The sequence below is a fragment of the Salvelinus namaycush genome, chromosome 25, assembly GCF_016432855.1.
Source record: "Salvelinus namaycush isolate Seneca chromosome 25, SaNama_1.0, whole genome shotgun sequence".
NCBI classification, from domain to species: Eukaryota; Metazoa; Chordata; class Actinopteri; order Salmoniformes; family Salmonidae; genus Salvelinus; species Salvelinus namaycush.
Genome location: NC_052331.1, coordinates 32182149 through 32197929, shown reverse-complemented (window position 1 = coordinate 32197929; position 15781 = coordinate 32182149). Strand labels below are relative to the sequence as shown.

Sequence of the window (15781 nt, the reverse complement as noted above, 5' to 3'; positions counted from 1 at the left end):
CGTGACTTATTGCTTTTAGAAACTGGTTACAAACGTAATTAGAACAGTAAAAATAAATGCTTCGTCATACCCGTGGTATACGGTCTCATATACCACGGCTTTCAGACAATCAGCATTCAGGGCTCAAACCACCCAGTTTAAAATCTTCTAAATACCACTTTACTCCATTGAAAATAGACGCATACAGCGAGTCATTTCTCCTCTGATCCATCTGTACACAATACACAGCAATATAACATAGACATTTTACCCTCTCTGGGTGACATTTTCATAATTTCATCTAACCTTAAAATGTCATATAGAGAGAATGTGTAAAATAATAAGCTGCAGACGATGACGTCATTGCGAGAGGAAATGTTCACCTTCTGCTTCCTCCCTACTCTAATACCACAGTATTATCAGACTACTACAGTTGAAGTCTGAAGTTTACATACACTTTAGTCAAATATTTTTCACAATTCCTGACATTTATTCCTAGTAAAAATTCCCTGTATTAGGTCAGTTAGGATCACCACTTTATTTTAAGGATGTGAAATGTCAGAATAATAGTAGAGAGAATTATTTATTTCAGCTTTTATTTCGTTCATTACATTCCCAGGGGGTCAGAAGTTTACATACACTCAATTAGTATTTGGTAGCATTGCCTTTAAATTGTTTAACTTGGGTCAAACGTTTTGGGTAGCCTTCCACAAGCTTCCCACAATAAGTTGGGTGAATTTTCGCCCATTCCTCCTGACAGAGCTGGTGTAACTGAGTCAGGTTAGTAGGCCTCTTTGCTCACACATGCTTTTTCAGTTCTGCCCACAAATTTCTATAGGATTGAGGTCAGGGCTTTGTGATGGCCACTCCAATACCTTGACTTTGTTGTCCTTAAGCCATTTTGCAACAACTTTGGAAGTATGCTTGCGGTTATTGTCCACCCATTTGTGACCAAGCTTTAACTTCCTGACTGATGTCTTGAGATGCTGCTTCAATATATCCACATACTTTTCCATCCTCATGATGGCATCTATTTTGTGAAGTGCACCAGTCCCTCCTGCAGCAAAGCACCCCCACAACATGATGCTGCCACCCCCGTGCATCACGGTTGGGATGGTGTTCTTCGGCTTGCAAGCGTCCCCCGTTTCCTCCAAACAAAACGATGGTCATTATGGCCAAACAGTTCTATTTTTGTTTCATCAGACCAGAGGACATTTCTCCATGTGCAGTTGCAAACCGTAGTCTGCCGTTTTTATGGCGGTTTTGGAGCAGTGGCTTCTTCCTTGCTGAGCAGCCTTTCAGGTTATGTCGATATAGGACTCGTTTTACTGTGTATATAGATACTTTTGTACCTGTTTCCTCCAGCATCTTCACAAGGTCCTTTGCTGTTGTTCTGGGATTGATTTGCACTTTTTGCACCAAAGTATGTTTATCTCTAGGAGACAGAACACGTCTCCTTCCTGAGCGGTATGACGACTGCGTGGTCCCATGGTGTTTATACTTGCATACTATTGTTTGTACAGATGAACGTGGTACCTTCAGGTGTTTGCAAATTGCTCCCAAGGATGAACCAGACTTGTGGAGGTCTACAATTTTTTTTCCTGAGGTCTTGGCTGATTTCTTTTGATTTTCCCACTGTTGTCAAGCAAAGAGGCACTGAGTTTGAAGGTAGGCCTTGAAATACATCCACAGGTACACCTCCAATTGACTCAAATGATGTCAATTAGCCTATCAGAAGCTTCTAAAGCCATTACATTATTTTCTGGAATTTTCCAAGCTGTTTAAAGGCACATGTACACTTCTGACACACTGGAATTGTGATACAGTGAATTATAAGTGAAATAATCTGTCTGTAAACAATTGTTGGAAAAATTACTTGTGTCATGCACAAAGCAGATGTCCTAACCGACTTGCCAAACTATAGTTTGTTAACAAAAAAATAGTGGAGTGGTTGAAAAATTAGTTTTAATGACTCCAACCTAAGTGTATGCAAACTTCTACTGTAACTAACTTTATAAAGAACTGTACAAATGATACAGTTGTGACATCAATATATATATATATATATTAAATAATTCATGTCAGTAATATGAGATCTGTATGTAAAACATTTATATTTGACATTTTATTCATTTAGCAGATGATTGTTATCCAGAGCGACTTACAGTTAGTGCTTTCATCTTATGATAGCTAGGTGAGGCCTCCTGGGTGGCGCAGTGGTCTCTGCTGTGTCTGACTTACAGTTAGTGCTTTCATCTTAGGATAGCTAGGTGAGGCCTCCTGGGTGGCGCAGTGGTCTCTGCTGTGTCTGACTTACATTTAGTGCTTTCATCTTAGGATAGCTAGGTGAGGCCTCCTGGGTGGCGCAGTGGTCTCTGCTGTGCCACCAGAGTCTCTGGGTTCGCGCCCAGGCTCTGTCGCAGCAAGGCCGCGACCGGGAGGTCCATGAGGCGACGCACAATTGGCCTAGCGTCGTCCGGGTTAGGGGGGTTTGGCCGGTAGGGATATCCTTGTCTCATCGCGACTAGTGACTCCTGTGGCGGGCCGGGCGCAGTGCGCGCTAGCCAAGGTGGCCAGGTGCACTGTGTTTCCTCCGACACATTGGTGCGGCTGGCTTCCGAGTTGGATGCGCGCTGTGTTAAGAAGCAGTGTGGCTTGGTTGGGTTGTGTTTCGGAGGACGCATGGCTCTCGACCTTCGTCTCTCCCGAGCCAACGGGAGTTGTAGCGATGAGACAAGACACGAACTACTAATAATTGGATACCACGAAATTGGGGAGAAAAAGGGGGTAAAAAAAATATATATATAAAAAAAGATAGCTAGGTGAGACAACAACACATCGGAGTCAAACTATACAGTATATGAACATTCCATTCCAGCTAAACAATATATAGAGTTTTGCTTTAAAAAAAAATTACATTTGAATTCAAATCTAAAATCGATGAATTAATATTTTAATTAATATTTTACACCCAAGCAATCATTTTTGATGAAAAAACACAAATGTGAAAAATCATTGAATATAGCGTTTCGGGAATAAACTTTTTCAATTAGAGTCATATCTGTCTGACCTGTTATCTATCTGTGTGGGGGTGTGACACACCACACATTGATTATGTATCACTGAGCCTGCAGTGGTCCATTCCACACTACCCATCCACGCATCTAGCTGACCTGACTACAGTTTAACCATGCAAATTGCTCCTCCATTCTATGAGAATATTGTGCTATAGAACGTATTTCAAGACAGTGAGGGCACTACCTCACCAACTACCTGAAGAGAGATAGAGGGAAATAGAAAGACAAATACAGAGTGAAATCTGACAGTGAAAGAGAGAGGGACAGAGTGAAAGAGAAAGAGAGTTATGAGTCATAGCCATCTATTTAATGAGCTTGGCATCGGGGCAGCCTGCGGGCTCTGTGGGAGGGAGCCAGTGATTTCCCCTGCAGGAAGAATTTGAGCAGTGTGACGGAATGGAGCATTGCAGCGCCAAAACCCTATCAACATCATAAAGACGCTGACGTTACGTTACGTCTACCTCCGTACACGAGCCAACACCACTAACTCTTGTCTCAATGCGGGCATGCAGGGAACGCAATAGGGCATCACAAGCTTATGGGTATTGTGTCATATCATCAGTGTGCATCTGTGTGTGTGTGGTAGGGGGTGGGAGACAGGAGGAGGCTACACCTCATTTAATCTAGTCTTCTGACTCCCTCCTCTTCTGAATTCCCTCTGTCCCACTAGGGCTACCATCTCCCTCAGCAGTGTCTCAATCCAAGCAGTCTCTATTTTCTGTATTAATAAATAAGAAAAAATAAATAAAGTGCACTCATCTCGCTCTTAGCAGCCAAACTGTCCAATGCAGACACATAATGGCTATTTTCATGTTTCAATAAAAATCATCTCGGTTTTCTTTATTAAAACCCTGCAAAACAAACAAATTAACGGTTTTGACATCTTTGATTTTCTTGTGTAGAGATTTGGGACATGGATTTGTGTCTATTCTGCTACTGGTTCAAATCCCACTGGAGCAACTGAACTACTCAAGCAGTGAAACCTGCTGAAGTTATTGCTATAGTAAATAACAAACCACACCTACTGTAGACACAGAACATCTTTACCAGGCAGCACTCAGTGGTCATGTAATTAAGTGTTGTCTTTTCCTGTCAAGTGTTCTGTGTTTGTCTGGCAACCACACTGAGAGGGGTGCAGGAGAGGTGTCAATTAAAGCAAACAGAACGTTCGAGAGGTGGAATATTACCTCTTCATCCCGAGATGATCAAAAAAATAACTGCTTGTAGGTGGCTGAAATACGTTATGCCTTTAGCTACCAGTCAGTTGTCTAGGGATGACGTAAGGTCTTTATTGTTATGTTATCAACAATTGTTTATTTCTGTAGACTCATGGCACCACTTTGTCCCTGTGCTGAAGATCTGCACGGTAGCTACCATTATGTCACCGAGGCCAGTACAACCCGGCTTGAATTAAAAATTAAAAAACAGAAAACTTGAGCGTGCATAACTATTCACCCCCCCCCAAAGTCAATACTTTGTAGAGCCACCCTTTGCAGCAATTACAGCTGCAAGTCTCTTGGGGTATGTCGCTATAAGCTTGGCACATCTAGCCACTGGGATTTTTGCCCATTCTTCAAGGCAAAACTGCTCCATCTCCTTCAAGTTGGATGGGTTCCGCTGGTGTACAGCAATCTTTAAGTCATACCACAGATTCTCAATTGGATTGACGTCTGGACTTTGACGAGGCCATTCCAAGACATTTAAATGTTTCCCCTTAAACCACTCAAGTGTTGCTTTAGTAGTATGCTTAGAATCATTGTCCTGCTGGAAGGTGAACCTCTGTCCCACTCTCAAATCTATGGAAGACTGAAACAGGTTCCCCTCAAGAATTCCCCTGTATTTACCACCATCCATCATTCCTTCAATTCTGACCAGTTTTCCAGTACCTGCCAATTAAAAACATCCCCACAGCATGATGCTGCCACCACCATGCTTCACTGTGGGGATGGTGTTCCGGGGTGATTAGAGGTGTTGGGTTTGCGCAAGCCAAACCCATCCTTGATGGCCAAAAAGCTCAATTTTAGTCTCATCTGACCAGAGTACCTTCTTCCATATGTTTGGGGAGTCTCCCACATGCCTTTTGGCGAACACCAAACCTGTTTGCTTATTTTTTTCTTTAAGCAATGCTTTTTTTCTGGCCACTCTTCCGTAAAGCCCAGCTCTGTGGAGTGTACGGCTTAATGTGGTCCTTTGGACAGATACTCCAATCTCCGCTGTGGAGCTTTGCAGCTCCTTCAGGGTTATCTTTGGTCTCTTTGTTGCCTCTCTGATTAAAACTTCTTCAGGATCGGTGGGTCCCCTGCGGGGAGGTTGAGCTAACGTAGCCTAATGCGATTAGCATGAGGTTGTAAGTAACAAGAAAATTTCCCAGGACGTAGACATATCTGATATTGGCAGGAAGCTTAAATTCTTGTTAATCTAACTGCACTGTCCAATTTACAGTAGCTATTACAGTGAAATAATACCATGCTATTGTTTGAGGAGAGTGCACAGTTTTGAACATGAAAAGCTATTAACACATACAGAACTAGCAGGGGATCTTCAACTCAAAACACATGTCCCTCTATTCAACCTAATGAATGTGTAGTCTCAGTTCCGTATACTCTACCTCTAGGATGGATATTGACTTGCTAAGCCAACCTATCCATTTTTCATTACTTCTCTAAGAGTAGATTGGAGTGAGAGGTAGACTAAATTGTTCTTATTTGGAGAGGGATCCCCAAGGCATGTTCTGTGTGGAATGGTAATGAGATGCGTTCGATGCGTATATACACACGTCACTAACATACAAACAAACACACACACACACACGCACACACAGATGGCAGAACCCTCATTAAACCCATACTGTCGGACGCAGCGGAGCGTGGGGGTGGCGATCTGTCCCTCAGGTAGTGTGTGTGCGTGTGTGTGTGCATGTGTGTACACCGACACACACAAAACCAACCAACCAACTCCTCAATTTCTGCTAGCCCCATATTCTCTCCTCTATTGTCCCTCCACTTCAGTTGTGAAAATCATAAGGATCAAATAGATTGCAGTTTTTGCAAATAAAATCAGTTTTTACGTCGGTTCAAAGTCTTCACATAGATTTTGTTGTTGTTGAAATGACGTGGAAACATCATTGATTCAACCAGTTTGTGACCAGTAGGAACAGCCTGTGGATATTGGTTTGCTATTGACAAATGGTCAGACATTCTAGTTTCTTTGCAGCAATTACTTCTACTTTGGGAATAATGTCACATCTTAGGAGTGAGGCAGCCCTGCATTTCCTTTGTCCTTTGTAATATAATGATGTAATACCATAATATAACATAATAATATAATATATACCATTTAGTAGACGCTTTTATTCAAAGCCACTTATAGTCATGCCTGCATGCATTTTATGTAAGTGACTTCACCATCACCTTTTGACCTCTGACTAGAAAACGTGTCCATCAATTTTGACTTTCAATCATTAAAGAGGACAATCCCGTACTGTGGCATCATATACAACCCCACCTTCAGGCGAGGATGAAGGAAAAGATCATTGTTCTGCCAATGCTAAAATTCAACCAGTGGTATTTTATTTTACATGGGTTAATTGTCTATGTAAATTCACTAATTTAAAGGAGTGTATCTGTAACGCGGGGTAGGGGCAGGTGAACCCAAGTGCAGACTCAGACGAGGAGACAGGGATAAGGTAACCAAGGTATTTATTGAAAAGCGGGGGCGGAGGGAGACGGGGTGCAGGCCAGGGGGAGCTCGGGCGGGTAGCAGGGAAACAGGAACTGAGGCTGCGGCTGGGGCAAGGGGAGCAGGGGCAGGATAAGCAGGTCCGGAGCGGAATCCAAGGAAACAGTAGAGCGGGGATCCAGCGCAGGGGAGCAGGACTGATGAGACGAGGGACCAGAGTCAGAGCGGACAGAATTGTAGCAGTGCGAAAAGCAGCGTCAGGCTAGGGAAAACAGGCACCACAGGATAATAAGATCTATGCAGGGACAAACGGCTAGCAATGCAGACTGACTGAGCAGAGGCTACGATCTGGCAACGTGGAAGTGGCAGGGCTGAATATTTGTAGAGGTCTTGATTATGGAACAGGTTGCAGCTGGTGGGGATTTGCTCTGACTCTAGCACACCTGTCTCAACTCACAATCAGATACACCCACACAGAGAGAGAGAGAGAGAGAGAGAGCACTGGGGGAGTGGCAACAATTAGGGGGACACCGGATGAGAAGTAGAGGGCGTGGCAGGGGCAGATGTAACACTATCTGTGAATTGTCACATTTCTTTGTTAACCTTGGACCACATTTGTTTTTAATTGCAGCTTTTGAATGTAGTACGACAAGTACATGACAAAAGCCACAGCTCATGACCATAACAGTTACCAACCTGACAACATACTACACAACATGCCTTATGAATAAGGGTGAGATAGCAGAGGCTCCACAATCCCTCGTGAATGAAATGGTTGGAGGGTATAGGCCAGGGGTGTCAAATATACGGGCAGCAGGTGGTTTGAGTTTTTTTGTTTTATGTTTAAAAAGAATTGGAGATAGGGGAAACAAAGTCAATATATTATAAAATGACTAAAACCGAATCTAAACTGGGTTAGAAATTATACTAGACCTACATTCATGCATTTTATTGACTGTGTCCAGCTCGCTAATGACCACCGAATGAAAACTAGACAGTAAGGCCCTCCGTATTTCGTTGAAGACCGAATGAGGCCCGCTGGGTAAAATGAGTTTGACACCCCCGGTGTAGGCGATAGCCCACGTAAATGTGGCATGCCTTAACACATACAGAACTAGCAAAGGATCTTCAACTCTAAACACATGTCCCTCTATTCAACCGAATGAATGTGTTCCCTGATATCCCTACTCTACATCAAGGCTGGATATTGACTTCCTAAGCAAACCTATCCATTTTTCATTACAGCTCAAAGAGTTGTGTGGAGAGAGAGGTAGACTAAATTGTTCTGATTGAGATACGGATCCCCAAGGAATGTTCTGTGTAATATACACATACCATTACATACCATACATACAGTGCCTTTGGAAAGTATTCAGACCCCTTGACTTATTCCACATTTTGTTACGTTACAGCTATATTCTAAAATAGTTTTTTAAATTTTTTATTCCCTCATAATTTATTTTTTATTCCCTACACACAATACCCCATAATGACAAAGTAAAAACAGGTTTTTATTTAAAAAAAAATGTTTTCAGACCCTTTACTCAGTACTTTGTTGAAGCACCTTTGGCAGTGATTACAGCCTCAAGTCTTCTTAGGTATGACGCTACAAGCTTGGCACACCTGTATTTGGGGAGTTTCTCCCATTCTTCTCTGCAAATCCTCTGAAGCTCTGTCAGTTTGGATGGGGAGTGTTGCGGCACAGCTATTTTTAGGTCTCTCCTGAGATGTTCGATCAGTTTCAAATCCGGGCTCTGGTTGGGCCACTCAAGGACATTCAGAGCTCAATTTCGAAGTCTCATAGCAAAGGGTACTTATGTAAATAAGGCTGTAACATAACAAAATGTGGAAAAAGTCAAGGGGTCTGAATACTTTCCGAATACTTTACAAACACACACACGCACAGTTGGCCTCAGGTAGTGTTTGTGTGTGTGTAACAATCATTTTGTTTGTCCCCACGAGGTCAAATGCTATTTCTAGGGGGTTTAGGGTTAAGGTTAGAATTAGTGTTAGGAGCTAGGGTTAGTTTTAGGGTTAGGGTTAGGAGCTAGGGTTAGGTTTAGGGTTAGGAGCTAGGGTTAGGTTTAGGGTTAAGGTTAGGTTTTTAGGTTAAGGATAGAGTTAGGGTTAAGGTCAGGGTTAGGGTTAGGGAAAATAGGATTTTGAATGGGTCTGAAATGTATGTCCCCACAAGGTTATTTTGCAAGAATGTGTGTGTCTCACTGTATGTGTGTGTGTGTGTGTGTGTGTGTGTGTGTGCACGTGTGTGTGTGTGTGTGTGTGTGTGTGTGTGTGTGTGTGTGTGTGTGTGTGTGTGTGTGTGTGTGTGTGTGTGTGTGTGTGTGCATGTATGCGTGCATGTGTGTGCGGGCGGAGGGAGCTGACGTCCGAAGGAGGGCTCAGGGTTATTACAAAGAGGAGTACAGACAGTGCGTAAAACCACACACACACCCAGGGGGATCTGTCCGATAGCTCGTCACACTAGGAAGAGAGGAATCCACTTACACAGACAGAGACAGAGAGCCACAGCCATATTGTAGGCTACCGTTATAGCCTCTACCACTGGATATGATACATTTTTTCATTATTCCAGATTAGATTATCCAGCCCTGGTTTGTGGGGCTCATATTGGCTGTGGTATACTTGACTGTGTGGAGTCTCAGAGTCACAGTGAGCCTCCCTGGCAGATTAATAAACTCACATGGAAGGCCATCCAGTTGCTATCTGACCAATCTCTATACAGCAATCTCAACCCTGGGTCATCCATTCCTCATGTGGATTTTGGCACATGTTCTATTTCTTGCAAAGATACAAATAGAATGAAAGAAAGCACTCAATGTATACCAGAATAACATTTTTACCACTGGTGAGATACATCTGTATATTTAAAGAAAGTCAATGGCTGTTCACTGTTTGCGGCTCTAAAACGTGATCATGATTGAAAATACTATACAAGATGTTGTAAAAATAAATAACGGTCTGGTTCATTTTTGCAAAACTGCATGTAAATTATTGTTTTTTTTACTATAAATCATGATCATATTCATGTACTATCAGCATTTGTCCTGCAATTTGAACAGATAATCCTGGCTTGGTTTCACTTTAACAGCAAGTAGTTTCATTAAACTTTCATCAGACAATTAAAGGTATAGTTCATCCCCACTTATAGACAATCAAAACACACTTAGGTCATTTTGTGCAGTTTGCACAGTCATATTGACTCAAAAGGCAGTGGCAGCTAGACAGATACACAGAAGGAATAATGTTCAGTCTGAACTTTTCAAGAATAGGAAGTAAGTATTCTCTTCTTCATTAATTGTCAGGGAGAATGTCAGATTAGAGAGAAAGGAGAAATATTCGTTTATGAAACGTCAAACAAGTTTTGTTTTTTCTGACAAGCTCCATCAGAGCAGTGAAAGAATGGCCTCCAAACTTAGCTTTGGCACAGATTTACTACATACTTCCTCCAGCTGCAAACCTTGCACCTGTTTCTTCAGCCCGGGATAAAACATAAAAAAACAAATGCTAAAACATGAAAATGTCTCCAATCAGATGTATTTATAAAGCCCTTTTTACATCAGTAGTTGTCACAAAGTGCTTGTTCAGAATCCCAGCCTAATGGACTTCTAGACAGAGTTTCTCCCCAGACTTTCCCAAGAAACCCAATCAACCAGAACAGGATTAGCTATCTTGTTTTATTAATGTTCCCGTGCCTTCTCCTAGTCAGGTACAGAGTATTACTCTGTGGGAGGATTACTGGAAGGCCTGAAATAGACCAAAATACGTTTTACTTGTAACAATAAATACGCTTTTTTATTTACTTCCATTGTCCTCCAAGAGTTTCTCAATCTCCTCTCTACTTCAGTTTTCTCCTTCATGCACCTTGGTTGGAGAGGGAGAGATAGGGTTGAAACAACAGGTCTGGGACAAGATAGCACGTCCGGTGAACGGGTCAGGGTTCCATAGCCGCAGGCAGAACAGCAGAAACTGGATCATCAGCACAACCAGGTGTACGGGACGGGGACAGCCAGAAGTCGTCAGGCCAGGTAGTCCTGAGGCATGGTTCTAGGGCTCCGGTCCTCCGGAAGGGGGGAGAGAGAGAGAGATGGGTGAATTAGAGGGAGCATACCTAAGATCACACAGAACACCAAGTAATACAGGAAGATTACACTAGATAGGCCAGACTGACCCTAGCCCCCCGGCACAAAGACTATTGCAGCATAGATACTGGAGACTGAGACGGGGGTCAGGGGACACTTTGGCCTTGTCCAAAGTAACCCTGGACAGGGCCAACCAGGCAGGATATAACCCCACCCACTTTGCCAAAGCAAAGCTTCCACACCACGAAAGGGATATCCACTTGACCACTAACTTTCTACCCTGAGAAGGCTGAATATAGCCCATGAAGATTTCCTTCACCGCACGAGCATGAGGGGAAGCTTGGCACTACGTGATGCACCCCTCCTAGAGACGGCATGGGAGAACGCAAGCAAGCCAGTGACTCAGCCCCCATAATAGGGTCAGAGGCAGAAAATCCCAGTGGAGAGACGGGAGCCAGCCAGACAGGTGGTTCTTCACTCCAGTGCCTTGCTGTTCACCTTCACACCCCTGGGCTAGTCTACACTCAATCATAGGAGGCCATTGGCTGGTCAGCTCTGTTAGCTTGACTCATTGTGTAATTTTGTCATTTTGTCATTTTTATTAGGATCCCCATTAGCTCACGCCGTAACGCTAGCTAATCTTCCAATTAACAAGACATTACAAACAACCACAATCAAAACTTCACAAACATTCAACAAGTAGACAATACAGATAATTAAAATACCTGACAGGAAACACATTTAACATTCAGTTGATGCTTTCTATTTCCTGTCCAGTCATATTGTCTATCGCATTAGATGTTCTTTTATTTTTTTCTTGAAGGTGGATTTACTTTTGCCTGAGAAATATGTATTGGTAAAGAGTTCCATTCAGCTATGGCTCTATATAAAACTGTAGATTTAAGGCGTTTTGTCCTTGGCTTGGGTTGTTTAAGCTGCTCTGAACTTGCCGGTCTAGTTTGGTGGTTATGCGTGTTGCTAGTATGTAATAACTGGACTGAAAAATACGGTGTTTTAAAAAAATATATAACATTCCTATAGAAAATCAGAAGACTAGATAGTAATTCGTTTTTAACGTGAAGCCATGAGAGATTCTGATGCATTTGGATAATATTCATACAGATTAGTAATGAAGAGATAATCTGCCAGCCCTGTTTTGAGCGATGGAGCTTTTTTATATCTTTCTTTGCTGCAGATGACCATATAACTGGACAGTACTCTAAGTGTGATAGGACCAGGGATTGACCATATAACTGGACAGTACTCTAAGTGTGATAGGACCAGGGATTGACCATATAACTGGACAGTACTCTAAGTGTGATAGGACCAGGGATTGACCATATAACCAGACAGTACTCTAAATGTGATAGGACCAGGGATTGACCATATAACCAGACAGTACTCTAAGTGTGATAGGACCAGGGATTGACCATATAACAGGACAGTACTCTAAGTGTGATAGGACCAGGGATTGACCATATAACTGGACAGTACTCTAAGTGTGATAGGACCAGGGATTGACCATATAACCAGACAGTACTCTAAGTGTGATAGGACCAGGGATTGACCATATAACAGGACAGTACTCTAAGTGTGATAGGACCAGGGATTGACCATATAACTGGACAGTACTCTAAGTGTGATAGGACCAGGGATTGACCATATAACCAGACAGTACTCTAAGTGTCATAGGACCAGGGATTGACCATATAACTGGACTGTACTCTAAGTGTGATAGGACCAGGGATTGAACATATAACAGGACAGTACTCTAAGTGTGATAGGACCAGGGATTGACCATATAACCAGACAGTACTCTAAGTGTCATAGGACCAGGGATTGACCATATAACTGGACAGTACTCTAAGTGTGATAGGACCAGGGATTGACCATATAACCAGACAGTACTCTAAGTGTCATAGGACCAGGGATTGACCATTTAACTGGACAGTACTCTAAGTGTGATAGAACCAGGGATTGAATCACCTGTTTCAGTGTGCTAGATGTTACATACTCTGAACATTTTCTTGTGACAGCGATTCCCTTACCCATCTTAATAACAATATTATCTATGTGTTCTGACCATGATAAAGCTACGTCCAACATGACGCCTAGTAGTTTCATTTTTTTCACTTGCTCTACATGCGTTCTATTCATCGACAAATTTAATTGGGGATCATCAGCAAGCATATATTTTGAACCAAATAGAATACATTTAGTTTTAGAGATGTTCAACATCAATTTGTTCATTTCAACCCACTCAGATACCATTCTTAGTTCACTGCTCAGTACATCTGTTAGCTCATTACATTCTGATGCTGCGTTATACATTGTAGAGTCATCAGCATACATGACCACTCTTGCTTTGTTCATTACTGAAGGCAAATCATTAGTAAAGATAGAGTAGAGAAGTGGGCCTAGGCAACTTCCTTGAGGAACACCACAGTGTATATCTTTACTGTTTGAAAAGCTACCATTAAAGAACACTTTTTGCCTTCTCCTGGATAGATAGCTTTCCATCCAGGATAGAGCTGCAGACTTAAAACCATAACATTTGAGTTTACCTAGTAACAGTTCATGATCAAGTACATCAAAAGCTGCACTGAAATCCAGCAACACTGCACCAACTAACTTCCTGCCATCCATACTCTTTAACCAATCATCTGTCATTTGTGCTAAGGCCGTGCTCGTAGAATGCCCTTCTTTGTATGCATGCTGGAAACCCGTTATCAGACCTTTAATTGAGAAATAATCCTTGATTTGTACAGATACAATTTTATCTAATGATTTACTCAACACAGGCAGCAAGCTTAATGGACGACTATTAGGACCAGTGAATGCAGATCTTTGTATCCTTAGGTAGTGGAATAACCTTTGGCTCTTTCCAGACTTCTGGGCACACCCCATACATCAAGCACTTCTTAAAAATATGAGAGATTGGTGTACATATTTGGTTAGCTGTAACTCTAAGCAATTTGGCATCAAGATTATCTGTACCAGGTGACTTGTCATCCGAAAGAGACAACAGCATCCTTTCTACCTCTTCCCTTTCTACTTGATGAAAATCTAACATGCATTGCCTCTCCTTCATGATACAATCTTTTATACGGGTATATGACGCTGTCGGACCTGCGGTAGATTATTTTAGGGCCTTTGGTATTTTAGTTTTCCTAATGAGTGCAACCAAGTTATGATCACTTCAACCTAGTGCCACTGATACAGCTTTAGAACAATGTTCAGCCATGTTAGTAACAATGTGATCGATACAAGATGATGATGTGATACCGGACCTATTAGTGAACGTTCTGGTTGGTGATGTCATAACTCGGGACAGGTTACATACGTTGGCAACATAAATATGTTTCTTTCTCATTGGACAGTTGGTGTTTAAAAAAATCAGTATTCATATCTCCCCAAAAATATATTTCCCTATTTTCATCAGATACCTTATCCAACATTTCGCAAATTCCATCAAGATATTTCACATCAGCACTAGGTGGCCTATAGCAGCAACCAACTACTATAGGTTTCAAATGTGGTAAATGCACCTGTACCCATAGTGCCTCTAATCCATTCAACATTAAGTCCTTACGTTGTTTTGCTGGAATAGGACTCTGGATGTAAACTGCAACTCCACCTCCATATCTATTTCTGTCCCTCCTGAACAAGTTGTATCCATGTATAGAGATCTCAGCATCATCAAAAGAAGAGTCCAGGTGAGTCTCTGATATTGCCAATACATGAGTATTGTTTGACTGCACTAGACAGCATATTTCATGAATGTTATTCCTTAAACTGCATATATTTAAGTGAGCAATTAACAGACCTTTCTTTGGTAGATTTACAGTATTTATATGTCCAAACATGAATCAGCAGTTGGAATCTGAGAGAGATACTCAGTTAGTGTGTGTGTGTGAGGCTGGAATTACTTGTGTCTGTCGCTCCTCCTAACTCCATGGGAGGGAGGGTGAACAATCAGTTTGTCATACCTCAGATATGCCATGTCACCTCGTTCTCTTGCAGCCTTCATGGCTGGTTTTAGTTCCTTTCTTCTTTGACGGACTGCATCTGAGAAATCCTCATTGATGAAGATGAAGGACCCTTTAAGGCGTTTGGCTTTTTCAAGGACTGCAAGCTTATCCTTGAACCTGAGGAATTTCACTACAATTGGCCTGGGTCTGGTTCCATTTTCACCACCATTGGCACCATTAGTGACCCCTGGTTTCCCAGACCGGTGAGCACGTTCCAGCTCTACCTGTTGATCCAGTTGTAGCTCCTCAGAAAACAGCTTTCGAACTTTGTCCTCTGATTCAGCCCGTGTCTCACTTTGGCTCTACTGGATACCATCTATTATAAGATTATTTCTCCTCAATTGTCCATCCAGGTAATCAGCCTTCCCAGACATGCTCTGGGGGCCCTCCCTGACTGTGGTGATTTCATTCCACATAGAGGAACAGTTTATGGAAAGTGTATCCTGTTTGGTCTTCAGTACATTCACATCCTTCTGTGTGAACTGAAGGCTTGTTTTAATGTCTTGTACATCTTTAGTCAGGTCGTCCAGCCGTTTGTAGTTAGACTCCATAATCATTTGTATGAAGCTTTCTTTTAAAGTTATTTTCCTGCTGAAGTATCATTTCCTTTCTGCTTCTCCAAGAGTTCACGTACCTGCCCAGCAGAGATGTGATCCTCGTCATTTTTCGGAGGCATGATAGTAATTATAGTAGGATGAGCCCTCTATTCACTCCGTGAAATGAGAGACGCCAGCAGTAGAAAACTCTGGAAATCGGTATTCCTAAAACCGAGACAAATTGAAGTACGGTCCTAGCCACAAGGGCTAACCGCTTAGAGTGCTTGGTATCCAGCAATAGTAGCACAGGTTGTCTAGCTTGATAGCTAGCAGCTAGGCTAGCTGCTTTGCCAATGTATTACCACCTTGTTTGAGCTAGG

The 15781-nt window shown here is 42.3% G+C and overlaps 1 protein-coding gene across 1 annotated transcript in view; it reads left to right on the top strand.

Annotated features, from left to right (window-relative positions):
* Positions 1-15781, top strand: part of LOC120019895 (prostaglandin E2 receptor EP4 subtype-like) — a 31849-nt gene that overhangs the window by 12801 nt on the left and 3267 nt on the right. The gene's annotated exons all lie outside the window — the stretch shown is intronic.